The sequence below is a fragment of the Schistocerca gregaria genome, chromosome 5, assembly GCF_023897955.1.
Source record: "Schistocerca gregaria isolate iqSchGreg1 chromosome 5, iqSchGreg1.2, whole genome shotgun sequence".
Classification (NCBI taxonomy): domain Eukaryota; kingdom Metazoa; phylum Arthropoda; class Insecta; order Orthoptera; family Acrididae; genus Schistocerca; species Schistocerca gregaria.
In genome coordinates, this window is record NC_064924.1 from 675,599,393 (window position 1) to 675,615,261 (window position 15,869).

A 15,869-nucleotide genomic window follows, 5' to 3' on the forward strand; every position below is an offset into this window, starting at 1 on the left:
ATCAATTTACTGAAGAAACTTAATCAACTTTTAACTAGACTGCTAATTCACTAAAGGCGGCTGATTATTGACTAAACTGTGATTGCTAACCACTTCTTGTAGAACACAATGAAAATAGCACTACCTGTCTCTGGACTGTATTGAAAACAAACACTAACACTACTGGCACTGTGGTTGACTAAAGGGACTCTCCCTGACTGTGTTCAAAACCCGAAATATATGGAACACTATTAATAGCACTCGACAATTAAAGCTTCCTAAAAGCAAAAACACATGGAAGAAAGTGTTAAGTAAGAAAAATACAGTTAATACTTAAATTAAGGTAGCTCGCTGCACAGCAGACGTGAAGCAGATGGCGGTTAGGGCAACACATGTCCTAACAACCGATACCTTCCTCTACGTAGTCAAGTTGTGCCACAAATTCCTCTTCTCCCCAGTTCTGTTCAGTACCTCCCCATTAGTTACGTGATCCATCCATCTAATTTTTAACATTATTCTGTAGCACCACATTTTCAAAGCTTCTATTAAATTGTTGTCTAAACTATTTATCATCCATGTTTCACTTCCACACAGGGCTACACTCCATCCAAATACTTTCAGAAAAGACTTCCTGACACTTAAGTCTACTGTCGATGTTAACAAATTTCTCTTCTTCAGATACGCTTTGCTTCCCATTGCCAGTCTACATTTTATATCTTCTCTGCTTCGATCATCATCAGTTATTTTGCTCCCCAAATAGAAAAACTCGTTTACTGCTTTAAGTGTCTCATTTCCTAGTCTGATTTCCACAGTATCGCCTGTTTTAATTCGACTACATTCCATTATCCTCGTTTGGATTTTGTTGATGTTCATCTTATAGCCTCCTTTCAAGACACTGTCTATTCCGTTCAACTACTCTTCCAGGTCCTTTGTTGACTCTAAGAGAATTACAGAGTCATCGCCAAACCTCAAAGGTTTTATTTCTTCTCCATGGATTTTAATCCCTACACCGAATTTTTCTTTTGTTTCCTTTACTGCTTGCTCAATATACAGATTTAATAACATCGGGGACAGGTTACAACCCTGTCTCACTCCCTTCCCAACCAATGCTTCTGTTTCATGCCCTTCGCCTCCTATAACTCACATCTGGTTTCTGTAGAAATTGTAAGTAGCCTTTCGCTCCCTGTATTGGACACCTGCCACCTTCATAGCTTGAAAAAAAGTATTCCAGTCAACATTGTCAAAAGCTTTCTCTATGTCTACAAATGCTAGAAACATAGGTTTGCCTTTCCTTAATCTATCTTCTACATTACGTCGTAGGGTCAATACTGCCTCATGTGTTCCAACATTTCTACGGAATACAAACTGATCTTCCCTGAGATCGGCTGCTACCAGTTTTTTCATTCGTCTGTAAAGAATTCGTCGTTGGTATTTTGCAGCCTTGACTTATTAAACGGATAATTCGGTAATTTTCACACCTGTCAACACATGCTTTCTTTGGGATTGGAATTATTATATTCTTCTTGAAGTATGAAGTTATTTCGTCTGTCTCATACATCTTGCTCACCAGGTGGTAGAGTTTTGTCATGGTGCTCTGTCAAACTCTTCACGCAATATCATATCTTCCATTTCATCTTCATCTACGCCCTCTTCCATTTCCATAATATTGCCCTCAAGTAATTCGCCCTTGTATAAACCTTATATATACTCCTTCCACTTTTCTCCATTCCCATCTTTGCATACACCTGGTTTTGCATTGAGCTCTTGATATTCACCTAGGTGGTTCTCTTTTCTCCAAAGGTCTCTTTAATTTTTTTGTAGGCAGTATCTATCTTACCCCTAGTGACATATGCTTCTGCCTCCTTACATTTATCCTCTAGCCATCCTTGCCTAGCCCTTTTGCACGTTCTGTTAATCTAATTTTTAAGACGTTTGTATTTTTTCAACTGCTTCATTTACTGCATTTTTATATTTTCTCGTTTCATCAATTAAATTTAATATCCCTTCGTTACCCAAGGATTTCTACTAGCCCTTGCCTTTCATCTACTTGATACTCTGCGGCCTTCACTATTTCATCTCTCAAAGCTACCCATTCTTCTTCTACTGCATTACTTTCCCCCATATTTGTCAATTGTTCACTAATACTCTCTCTGAAACTCTCTGCAAGCTTTGGTTCTTTCAGCTTATACAGGTCCCGTCTCTTTAAACTCCCACTTTTTTGCAGTTTCTTCAGATTTAATCTGCAGATCATAACCAACAGATTGTGGCCAGAGTCCACACATTCACCTGGAAATGTCTTACAATTTAAGACCTGGTGCCTAAACAGCTGTCTTGCCATTGTGTAATCTATCTGAAACCTTCTAGTGTCTCCAGGCCTCCTCCAATGGCAGATATAGTTTCCTAATGTTCTGTCCCCGCATATGCAATCACTTCGCTGTTGAGACGGGGGATCATGCGTCTGTAGAAGAAGCAGCTATGCTGAGCAACAACATGCTGTATAGGTGAAACACATACACAGCTATGGAGTTCCTCCTTGGTGCCGCTGAGAGGGGAGGTTGTTATTTTATAACGGTACGACTCTGTACTCAGACGACCAACTAATGTCCTTCTTTGTGATGTACTGGTATCAGTTCACCGTATTTTCTACATCTACACTACTGGCCATTAAAATTGTTACACCAAGAAGAAATGCAGATGATAAACGGCTATTCATTGGACAAATAAAATATACTAAAACTGACATGTCATTACACTTTCACGTAATTTGGATGAATAAATTCTGAGAAATCAGTACCCAGAACAACAACCTCTGGCGCTAATAACGGCCTTGATACGCCTGGGCATTGAGTCAGAGCTTAGATGGCGTGAACAGGTACAGCTGCCGATGCACCTTCAACACCATACCACAGTTCATCAAGAGTAGTGCTCGGCCACCACTGACAAGACGTTTTCAGTTGGTGAAAGATCTGGAGAGTGTGCTGGCCAGGGCAGCAGTCGAACATTTTCTGTATCAAGTAAGGCCCGTGCAGGACCTGCAACATGCGGTCGTGCATTACCCTGCTGAAAAGTAGGGTCTCGCAGAGATCGAATGAAGGGTAGAGCCACGGGTCGTAACACATCTGAAATGTAGCGTCCACTGTTCAAAGAGCCGTCAATGCGAACAAGAGGTGACCGAGACGTGTAACCAATGGCACCCCATACCATCACGGCGGGTGATATGCCAGTACGGCGATGACGAATACACGCTTCCAATTTGTGTTCACCGCGATGTCGACAAACACGGATGCGACCATCATGATGCTGTAAGCAGAACCTGGATTCATCCGGGAAAATGACGTTTTGCCATTCGTGCACCCAGGTTCGTCGTTGAATACATCATCGCAGGCGTTCCTGTCTGTGATGCAGCGTCAAGGGTAAGCGCAGCCATGGTCTCCGAGCTGATAGTCCATGCTGCTGCAAACGTCGTCGAACTGTTCGTGCAGATGGTTGTTTTCTTGCAAACGTCTTCATCTGTTGACTCAAGGATCGAGACGTGGCTGCACGATCCGTTACAGCCATGTGGATAAGATGCCTGTCATCTCGACTGCTAGTGATACCAGGCCATTGGGATCCAGCATGGCGTTCCGTATTACCCTCCTGAACCCACCGATTCCATATTCTGCTAACACCATTGGATTTCGACCAACGCGAGCAGCAATGTCGTGGTACGATAAACCGCAATCGCGATAGGCTACAATCCGACCTTTATCAAAGTCGTTAATATAGATCAGGAACCATAGAGGGCCTATAATACTTCCTTGGGGAATGCCGGATATTACTTCTGCTTTACTCCATGACTTTACGTCTATTTCTACGATCTGTGACCTTTCTGACAGTGAATAACGAATCCAATCACACAACTGAGGCGATATTCCATAAGCATGCAGTTAGATTAGATGAGGCTTGTGTGAAACGGCGTCGAAGGCTTTCTGGAAATCTAAAAATTGGAATCAATTTGACATCCCCAGTAGATAGTACTCATTACTTCATGAGTATAAAGAGCTAGTTGTGTTTCACAAGAACGATATTTCCTGAATTCTGCAGACTATGTGTCAATAAATCGTTTTCTTCGAGGTAATTCATAATCTTCGAAAACAGTATATGTTCCAAAACCCTACTGCAAATCGACGTTAGTGATACAGGCATGTCATTCAGCGGATGACTCCTATTTCCCGTTTTGGGTATTGGTGTGGCTTGAGTAACTTTCCAGTCTTTAGGTACGGATCTTTCTGTGAGCGAGTGGTTGTATGTAATTGCTAATGTGAAGCTATTTTATGAGCATACTCTGAGAATAACCTGACTGGTATACCATCTTTACCGGAGGCCTTGCCTTTATTAAGTGATTTAAGCTGTTTCGTTAGTCCGAGGATATCTACTTCTACGTTTCTCATCTTGGCAGTTGTTCTTGATTGGAATTCAGGAATATTTACTTCGTCTTCTTTGTTGAATAAGTTTCGGAAAACCGTGTTTAATAACTCTACTTTAGTGACACTGTCGTCAGTGACTTAACCGTTGTTATCGCGCAATGAAGTTATTGATTGCGTCTTGCCAATGGTGTGTTTTATGTATGACCAGGAACCGCGGTGTTGGCCGTCGAATGGCGCTAGCTGCGCAGCATTTGTGCACCGCCGCCGTCAGTGTCAGCCAGTTTGCCGTGGCATACGGAGCTCCATCGCAGTCTTTAACCCTGGTAGCATGCCGCGACAGCGTGGACGAGAACCGTATGTGCAGTTGACGGACTTTGAGCGAGGGCGTATAGTGGGCATGCGGGAGGCCGGGTGGACGTACCGCCGAATTGCTCAACACGTGGGGCGTGAGGTCTCCACAGTACATCGATGTTGTCGCCAGTGGTCGGCGGAAGGTGCACGTGCCCGTCGACCTGGGACCGGACCGCAGCGACGCACGGATGCACGCCAAGACCGTAGGATCCTACGCAGTGCCGTAGGGGACCGCACCGCCACTTCCCAGCAAATTAGGGACACTGTTGCTCCTGGGGTATCGGCGAGGACCATTCGCAACCGTCTCCATGAAGCTGGGCTACGGTCCCGCACACCGTTAGGCCGTCTTCCGCTCACGCCCCAACATCGTGCAACCCGCCTCCAGTGGTGTCGCGACAGGCGTGAATGGAGGGACGAATGGAGACGTGTCGTCTTCAGCGGTGAGAGTCGCTTCTGTCTTGGTGCCAATGATGGTAGTATGCGTGTTTGGCGCCGTGCAGGTGAGCGCCACAATCAGGACTGCATACGACCGAGGCACACAGGGCCAACACCCGGCATCATGGTGTGTGGAGCGATCTCCTACACTGGCCGTACACCTCTGGTGATCGTCAGGGGACACTGAATAGTGCACGGTACATCCAAACCGTCATGGAACCCATCGTTCTAGCATTCCTAGACCGGCAAGGGAACTTGCTGTTCCAACAGGACAATGCACGTCCGCATGTATCCCGTGCCACCCAACGTGCTCTAGAAGGTGTAAGTCAACTACCCTGGCCAGCAAGATCTCTGGATCTGTCCCCCATTGAGCATGTTTGGGACTGGATGAAGCGTCGTCTCACGCGGTCTGCACGTCCAGCACGAACGCTGGTCCAACTGAGGCGCCAGGTGGAAATGGCATGGCAAGCCGTTCCACAGGACTACATCCAGCATCTCTACGATCATCTCCATTGGAGAATAGCAGCCTGCATTGCTGCGAAAGGTGGATACACACTGTACTAGTGCCGACATTGTGCATGCTCTGTTGCCTGTGTCTATGTGCCTGTGGTTCTGTCAGTGTGATCATGTGATGTATCTGACCCCTGGAATGTGTGAATAAAGTTTTCCCTTCCTGGGACAATGAATTCACGGTGTTCTTATTTCAATTTCCAGGAGTGTATCTCTCAATTGCTGTCGATACTATTTCTTTGAAATCATTCCACAGATTTTCCACACTTACATGATCAGACCGGAAGGAGTGAAGACTGTCCCTTGAAAAGGCGTTAAGAGCATTTTTATCAGCTTTTTTAAATAGATATACTTGGCGTTTCTTTTGATGGTTGTAGGTGTTACGGTATTCAGCCTAGGAGCAAATGCCTTGTGGTCGCTATCCCTGTATTCGTCACAATACTCACTATTTGTCCAGGTTTTTGGTTGCTAAAATGTGGAGTATGCTTTCGCAACCATTTACGCTTCGAGTGGGCTCATGAACTAATTGTTCAAAATAATTTTCTGAGAAAGCATTCAATACAGTTTCGGATGACGTTTTATGCCTGCAACCGGCTTTAAACGTATAATTTTTCCAGCGTATCGAGGGTAGATTAAAGTCACCACAGACTATAATTGTATGAGGGGGGTACTTATTTGAAATGAGACTTAAGTTTTCTTTGAACTGTTCAGCAACTATGTCTTCTGAATCGGTAAAACGATCCAATTAACAGTTTAGTCCGATTGTTAGGTATAACCTCTACCCATACTATTTCACACGAACTATCTACTTCCATTTCGCTACAAGGCAAACTACCTCTGACAACAATAAATACTCCTCCACCAACTATATTTAATCTATCCTTTCTGAACACTGTTAGATCGTTTGAAAAAATTTCGGCTGAACTTATTTCCAGCTTTTCCCAGCTCTCTGTACCTATAACTATTTGAGCTTCGGTGCTTTCTATTAGGGCTTGGAGCTGTGGTTTTTCCCACCACAGCTACGACAATTTACAAATTCAATACCGATCGTTTCTACAAGTACTTTACTGTGTTTTACCTGCCCACTTTTAGACGGACGTCCCTTCTGTGGTTTCCTGAGGCCCTATAACCTAAAAAACCACCGAGTCCCTTCCATACAGCCGCCGCTACCCGTGTAGCTGCCTCCTGTGTATAGTGGACTCCTGACCTATTAAATGGAACCCGAAAATCTACCACCCGATGGCCCATGTCAAGAAGTCCGCGGCCTTCACGGTCACAGAACCACCTGATCATCTGATTCAGACCCTGCCCTCGGCTCTGCACAAAAGGATCACAGTCGGTTCTATCAACGATGCTGCAGATGGTGAGCTCCGCCTTAATCTAGCAAGCAAGACTGTCAGTCTTTAAAATTTCCGCTAGACACCGTAAACCAGAGAGAGTCTCCTCTGATCCAAAGCGACGCACGTCATTGGTACCTAGATGAGCCACCACCTGCAGCTTGCTGCACCATATACTCTTCATGGCATCTGGAAGCACCCTTACCACATCCGGAATGACTCCCACAATATGCACATCGAGAGCTCTGTGATTTCCTTCGTCTCCTTGACAGCCACGTCCCTAAAAGTCCCCATTGCATGTCTAATGTTGGAGCTACCAACTACCAGCACACCCATTCTTCGTGAATGCCCAGACCTTGCAAGCCGAGAAGCTTCCTCTGGAACGGGGTGGACGTTCGCATCTGGCTTAGAGACTTCGTCAGCCACAGATAATTATATTATTACATACAAGATTTTAATGTTTTTGGGGTTGGGTGTCTTATCCTATGTTTCCCAAGTGATCAGCGAGTAAGTGTTCCCTATTAAATTATTGTAGCTGCTGTGTAGTTACAGAAGATATATTTCAGCACTAGATTTTACATATTGTCTATAGACTGAATGTCATATAGCGATTTATTATTCTGTGTCAAGTCTTTAAGAAAGGAACAGAGAGTTGATCATATTCCAGTTCCACATGCTACTATTTAAAATGTTATTTGTAACATTTTAACCACATTCATCTGAAATGCTACGGTAAGGGTGGTGGTGATCTCGTATGGAGCGCTTTACGTATACGACCAATAAAACTATGTGTGACATACCAAGAGATTTCATCTAGTAAGAAATTTGTAGATTCAAAGATTAAATACATTTATAGTTATGTACAAAGGGAGCACTGTGTAAGTTGGCAAGAGAACCGTATACACTTCTTGACCATGAGAATGTATTGGCTATGCAGGAGGACCTCACATTCCATTTGTCCTCATACAACAACTGTTTTAACGACATTTACATCAATCTCTATTCACAGCAATAAATCTACAAACATTATTTTGTGAGTAACACATTGCACCCCTCAAAACATACCCAATACCTGAAGTCGTTGTCATCTTTCTTGTGTGATATGGTATGAATCATTTTCGACTGCAGAAGTATGGATTCCTAGTCTATTATCGTTGCTGTCGCTGTTGAACTGTTGGTAATTGCATATCGTAACAACCATGCTACCGTTTTCCTATGCTGAACGTGCCATGATGTTTATCCTTTAGCACACTACATATTAGTCTTCATCGAAACGCGATTTCACTTCCTTTTGATGTTCGTTAGAATCTCTTGATATGTTAATCTGTAGAAACGTCCTCCACCAACGGGCGTTCGTCTCCACAGTACTTAGTTTCCACTACATACACAAAAGTGTAAAAATAATTTTTGACAAATCTGTACTTAAGTTGATGACATGGATGTACACAGAACACCTCTAACGGATTTAGCCGCAAAATGTCGCAGACAGCTCCAAACACGAGTGCAGCTTGCAGTAAAGGCTCCAACAGCCTTATCAGTCATGTGAAGTTCCTTGTGTCGAGCCTGAAAGTCACTCGGGCAGTCTTTGAAGCAGGTGGAGACATGTTGGCTTCAGGCGGCTCCACAAATTCAGCCACAATTCTGAAGGCAGCACTACCTCGAGGATTAGCCACCGGGAACAGGGCAGCCGAAGGAAGCGTATGACGTAGGTCATCGCCTTTAATGACGGGGCGTTGACAGGAAATGATAGCTCTGGCACTTATACAAAACGTTGTTCCTCTCTATAGTGAATCATAGACGGTCGTCTTCCTTCACCTTTGGAGTTGGACTTTACTTCTGTGACCAGGACTCCGTCATAAAATGCTCACCTGGAGTGTCTGCCAGTGTCTCGTACACAAAATGTATTATCTCCTACCACATAAGAAATCTATAGGAGTGAATTGGTGGCAATCCATAGAATTGAACATGGTGGCCACGGTATTAGCCCATCCTTTATAATCCCACAGTTGAGGATAACATGGCCTAAGACCTCAGTGGGGCCCTCTCATGCTGGAATTATAATCGTTGCCTCACTGCTAGCGGCACATTCTACAGAATTTCCGGTAGTACTTCAAGGGAAAGGATCCCGTAATTTCTTCGACCGAGCGTGTCAGGCAGAAGATACGCTCCAGTCACACGATCGTGAACTATACCAGGCCATAAATTTACGGCAAATCTATGTTGGGGAAGGAACCCACGAGTTTCCAGCTTCCAAAAATGGTTGTCGTTGCTGGTGAGTATTCGCAAGTTTGGAAGTCATGGATGTTTACGATTTGGTGTAGATACCACTGACAAACCTCCACGCGATGGGGAAAGTCATAGACTGACAGGTCTTGAACCATCTGATACTTGAAAGTTTGGACGCTCTTTTCGTGCAGGGCGTTCCACACATTTCCCGTGGAGGCATTTAGTTCCTCGGACATGGATCACACGCTGGTGCACACAGGCAGATCTACCAGTTGCCCGTCGGTCTGGCCTAAGAGCTCGTGTTCCGCGAGGCTCTCGTCAATTCTTTGAAATGCGGCAGTTTGGTAGCGTCCTCCCTCGAGTTCGTTCCTCATACGGGCGTCTTGCTGCTCCACTGTTACATCGCGCCTTCCTATAAATGAGTTTCATATAAGCCATTAAGATCCTGTAAACATCAGTACCAAAATTTGATATAAACAGAACTTACCATTAACAGTAACAATTTAATTGTTTATCCAGGGACGTGGACTCTGTTAATAGTAATTTAAACTTGATCTTCCTAACAGTAGGATGTAACACTATTGAAAATCATATTTGACAGTCAAAGGGTTGCAGCAGTCAAAACAGCTATGGACGTTGGCCAAAGGGAAGTGCAGCGTCGAACCCTTCAACGAAGGTGCTCCTATGAGATATGTGTCACATAACCTTTCTAGACTCTGAAAATCGCATCTGCAGAAACCAGCACTGTTTTAGGAAACAGCAGTCATCCGAGACACAGCTAGCCCTCTTTGTGCATGATATACAACAGGCTCTAGGTACCGGCTCCCAGGTTGATGCCATATTTCTCGACTTTCGAAAGGCGTTCGACTCAGTTCCGCACAGTCGCTTGCTCCTAAAAGTGCGCCCTTACGGTCTATCCGATGACATATAAGGTTGGATGGAAAGTTTTATAACAGACAGGGAGCAGTATGTCGTCCTGAGCGGGGTGACTTCAACAGAAACAAGCGTAACTTCACCTTTACCCCAGGGCAGCGTAATAGGTTCGCTACTTTTTACGATTTACATAAACGATGTGGTTGATGGTATTGGCAGCGGAATTAGACTGTTTGCCGATGATGCTGTAGTCTACAGGATAGTAGTATCACACGAAAGCTGTGAACAAATCAATGAGGAAATTCCTGGCAGATTAAAACTGTGTGGCGGACCGAGACTCGAACTCGGGACCTTTATCTTTCGCCTACCAACTGAGCTACGCAAACACGACTCACGAGCCATCCTCACAGCTTCAGTTCTGCCAGTACCTCGTCTCCTACCTTCCAAACTTCACAGAAGCTCTTCTCCGAACCTTGCAGAACTAGCACTCTTGGAAGAAAGGATATAGAGGAAACATGACTTAGCCACAGCCTGAGGGATGTTTCCAGTCTTTGGAAGCGTTAGCATCAGTCAAGTATCTGGGTGTGACTATTCGAAATCATATCAGATGGAATGATCAGATTACACAGGTAACGGACAAGGCAAACTCTAGATTGGTATAATCCTGGAGCGATGCAGTCCTTCAACAAAGGAAATAGCTTAGAGTACTGTTCGTCTTTATGGGACCCTTACAGTTGTGTCTGATTCAAGAGATTAAGAAGGTCCAAAGAAGAACGGAAAGATTCGTGACTGGTACATTTAGCCATCGCGAGAGCGTTACAAATCTCATAGAAAGTTTCAAGTGGGACACACTTGCAGATAGACGACGCGCCAAATGGAAGGGGCTGCTCACTAAATTCCGAAATCCGATCTTCACCGAGGATGTAGAGCTCATATTATTACCACCAACTTTCAAATCGCGCAATGATCACCATTCGAAGATAGGGGAAATTAGAGCTTGTGCTAAGTTCAGACAGTCGTTTTTCCATCGGGCGATCCGCCAGTGGAACAGAGGCGGGGAAATATGACTTTGGCGCGAACTGTGTACTTCGCCACACACCGCGTGGTGGCTAGTGGAGTATATATGTAGATGTAGATGTAGACTCCTGTATACCCCTAGCAAAATGTATTTAGATGCAAGAATTACAAAATTAGCCAGACGATAAGTATCTGGGAGTGAGAAACAAAACTCAAACCATCGTTGAATTGCATCTCAAACACAGCGTCACGATGATGTGGCTCGCTAAAAAAATAAATGAGCCTTCTAGCAAAGCTCTGTTTCTCAAAGGGTTACTTCATCATGGATTTCACATAGAATGATATTCCATCTTCTTCAGTCTCTATATTTACTATGACGTGTGACGTGACCAGTTTAAAAAGACAAGGAATTTAGCCAACATGAATTTATAACCTTCATATTTAGGCTAAATCTTTTGAGACGGTTGTAGAGAAAAAAATGTGAAATCACGGTGGAGAAAGGAGCTCTACCCGATTTGCTAAATGTTGATAAAACAATCTATAACACGAAACCACTGTGTCATATTTGGCCTAGTCAAAAGAAATTTGGTGTCAAAGCCAGTGTTTAATCGTCATAAAATTTTATAGATTCATGACAGTTTCTATTATCTTTTATGAACCACCCTAGAAAAAAAGAAATACGAAACATCCAGTCAACGCGAACAACGCTTATATGCTAGACTTTTGGACACATAAGAGCTGATCTCATGTAAAACGAAGATATAACATTCAGGTTAAATGTGAAGACTGTATTGGAAGAAACGGAATCACATAAAAAACGTAGCTAAATCATATTAGAAAAATGATGTGTAATAGTTATTTAAAAATAATCTATGATTACAGAGTCACAGGAAAAGGTAGACAAAAACTGTAGATAACATGGGAAGATCAGTTTTGAAATCTTCGAATGCGAAATTGACTCAACAAAACGAATCCTGAATTTTTTGTTGTTGTTAGTGATATTGTACATGATGATCATAGAGCAGCTACTTTTGTCATTCCTGAAGTCATTAAATAACGAACGTTTGTCTGTACAGCGTCTGAAGAAATTCAATGTTCATCAAGATGCTAATTTTAAGCCCCAAATTGTTGGACTATGATGTATGTACATGATGTTTTTGAGTTCAAACTATCGCTTACACACTAAAATAACAGTTAGTCTTTTTTTCCTTTAAGGATCGCGTGGTAAGCCAGTCGTCGGGGAGTGCGTTGTTTTCCTACGATACGGCCTTGATGTCTTCTTGATGTTCATTAGCTGAAACACATTGTGTAAACTGGCAAATGAGGAAGTGCGTAAGGGCAAGAGTTATTTACTGCCAAGTCAACAAGTCTAACAGGAATGTACAGTACAGTCGACGTGTGACGTAGGAGAATTATCGCCACTCTGAGTCAGAATCCGAAAGAGCTATTTGGTAATTGAAGATACAAAACACAGAACGTAGGCTGAATATCTGTATTTTCGTATAAATGTGAATAATGAAAACATCAGTTTCTACTGCACATAACCACCATAGCTACTGCATATTTTGTGAGAATGTGTGTACGCGTTATTTTATTCCGCCGATCCCTAAAGCACCTTGTCACCATCTTCCGTACTTCTAGAAAAGAATGAAGACCACCTGATACGAGGTGGTGTTCGCACAGTAGGAATGCTGAAACGTACCACCCGAACGTCAGCCATAATTCCTACATACTGAGCACAATGTGTGTGACTGGTCACTGAATTATATTTTTCCAATCTAAGACCGACTGCAAGCACTCGATTTACATTACATCTAATATCCTCTTTCAGAAAGAAGGCTCGTTTTTAATCATAATCTGAATTTTAATGTAGTAAACGTTGGTTCTTTTGGAACATAAAGACGCTTTCGGTTCCAATATAAAATTGCGTGGAATTACCCACATCTCTTCATATAAGTCTTTTACTTATATGAACTTTGTCAGCTGTCGTCGTGCGATTTAAGTTCTCCCTTTTGGCTAAGAAAGAATCCTTACCATTGCCACCATTTATTCAGTCATCTCTCATTCGCAGCAGCAACATAATAGGTTTCTTAGGCAGGGGGTGGAGGGGGAGGGGCACCTTGCATGAGCGAACATCACCAAATCTGGTACGTGAGCACTGCTCAATTAATTTTTTGATTAGTTGTTTCAAAAGCTTTTGAAGCAATTGATATACATCAGCCGAAGCACGATATCAAAACACCTCGATACAAGTGACATGTTCCTTCTAATACTATGTTTCCGTTTCTATTAAATGAGTAAAATTGTAAACAGGATCATGTTAATAATATATTGGTTTCAACTTGGTCTACGTGGGGTATAACGACTAGAAACACGCAAAAACAGAAATCGATGCAGGAACGTCAAAATAAAGTTAAACAGAAAGTGATTGTTATGTGTATGAAAAGACTGCGTTTCATTAGTTGATTACAGCTCTGGAGGTAGATTTTGCCAAGGAAAATTATTTAAATGTTATCGGTGCATACTAATCAATATTTTAAATTGTGAGTAGTAACTGAAGCTTCGTATTTTGGATTAAACAGCTGTCCGACAACCCTGATGGCAATGGAATGCACCAATATCTTTTCCACATAGTCCAATTTATATAGAATTATACAGTTGTCCTAAAAGGTCCAGCTGTGTTCCCCTATCGAGCGATGTTAGCTGATTTTCTTTCCTCAGTCTCTAATTTATCTGTTTTTGTGTGAACATTGAATGGTGGAAACATATTGTGATCTTCCACAGTGATACAATTTCGAAACTCTCAATTTAGTATTTCGACCTTCTGTCTGTAACTTCCGTTCTCAGTGCCAATATGATTACTGTTGCGGCTATAACAAATGATTTTGGTAAGTTTACCTCTTTATGATTTTCTTCAGGTAAGAAAATAATATTTTAATTTCGAGTTCACCAGTCGTTCCTCTCACTGCTCTCCATTTCGGCTTCGTCTAACTCTTGTTCGGTAAAAAGAAGATCAGAAGACAATATTTCAATTTCGAGTTCGCCAGTCGTTCCTGATACTCTCTTCTTAGGCACATTTTGGCTTCGTCTAACTCTTGTTTGTCAAAAAGGCTTTGATTCTTTTTAAATATACTGGAAGTTATTTACTTGCAACTGTCTAACATTACAACTACAAATTTTGGCAGCAATGGGAACTCAGCACTACGTTAGTTTACTTTTTACCGAGGTCTAAGACTCGGTGCTTGAACACGTCCAATTTTGTGTCGACATTTGTTGGTTACAATATTTACTGATGTAAATGGTGTGGTAAATGTAGAGTTCATGAAGAACAGGGATTGTTAATTAATTATTTTACCTGGAGCTTAGTCAAATCATATTTATTTGTTGCTGTTAAAGATATTTTGTCCTTCCAAAGCCCAGTTATATAAATGGATTTATACGTGAACTTTAAATGTAGTTTTCACGTTTTCCATTTCCCTACTGAAAGAACCTCATGACCCTAAGACGACCCTGTCCTTTGTTGCTATTAATACTTCACAAGGGCCCGCAGTGACGTGTTGAACCTGACTGTACTGCTTACCCCAAGTACAGTCCTTAAATGTACAGCCCCAGATCATTCTTCGGCTCTTATTTTTTGTCAACGGAGACACGACATACATCACACTAGAAATCCACAGTGGGGAGCAGCTGTGTCCCATGATTCACTGAAGACTAGACTGTATATCAAGAGTATGATTTGAAAAACAGTCAATTATGTAGTCTACATCGAAGCACTAATGTTTAAACTTGCGTTTGTTCTTACACCAGATACGTATATCCTCGTTTGTTCTTACACTAGATACGTATATCCTAGTTACATCAGCACTGCAGGCCAATGATTATTACTGTTTGTTTTATTTACGCGAGGCGTAATGCACATGGCTAATGTGAGTTGTCTAGATATTTTTGCTATTCAGTGAAAGTGATGTGTACATTAGATATTTTTCAAACAGAAGTCTTCAGTAGTTGATATTTTACGCCACAGAGTTGGCTGTCAGCAGTATTGTAGTTGTCAGGAGCATTCTGTGAGAAGTGAGAGAGTCAGGTGTTGGCCAGGCTACTGAATAGTCTGGAGTCATCTAGCAAAGCACAGAGATAAAAATGCAGAGGATACAGCATTTTCGAAATATGATTTTATAAAGACTGAATTTTCAGGTAATGTTGTCTCCGAATTGCTGACTTGAGCTTTGATTTATCACGAGTTTGTGAAAATTTTCGGTGATTTTTCTTTACTGGTTTGCGTTAGTTAGTTTTATTGCTCAGACGTGATGACACAAAGTTATCTCTTCACATAGCTTACATTCACAGCTATAGATTCATAATTCATTTATTATAACAGTTCCTAATCTCATTGCACAGTACTATATTTTTGTATAAGTAATTTTCGTGCAGATGGCTGTAATTGTAAAAGAATGAGTTTTGCAAAATAATGTTTGAATGCTAGTCTCTTCTACATCGTTCAGTAAATGTAATATATTCCACCGCCTCATCAAGAACATTTAGTCTTGTAATATGGTTGAAACTGAGGCGTGATCTGCTGGGCATAGATATACTTACTTGCACTGCACCTGCACAAGGATTTCTTTCCTACAGCTGGTTTTCTGCTGCGTTGCACTACTATTTTCATCCCTTTCGAGGAGTGACGAGTTTGCGATGTCACAGGTAGTCATAAAAATTTGTTTGGGCGAATGTAACA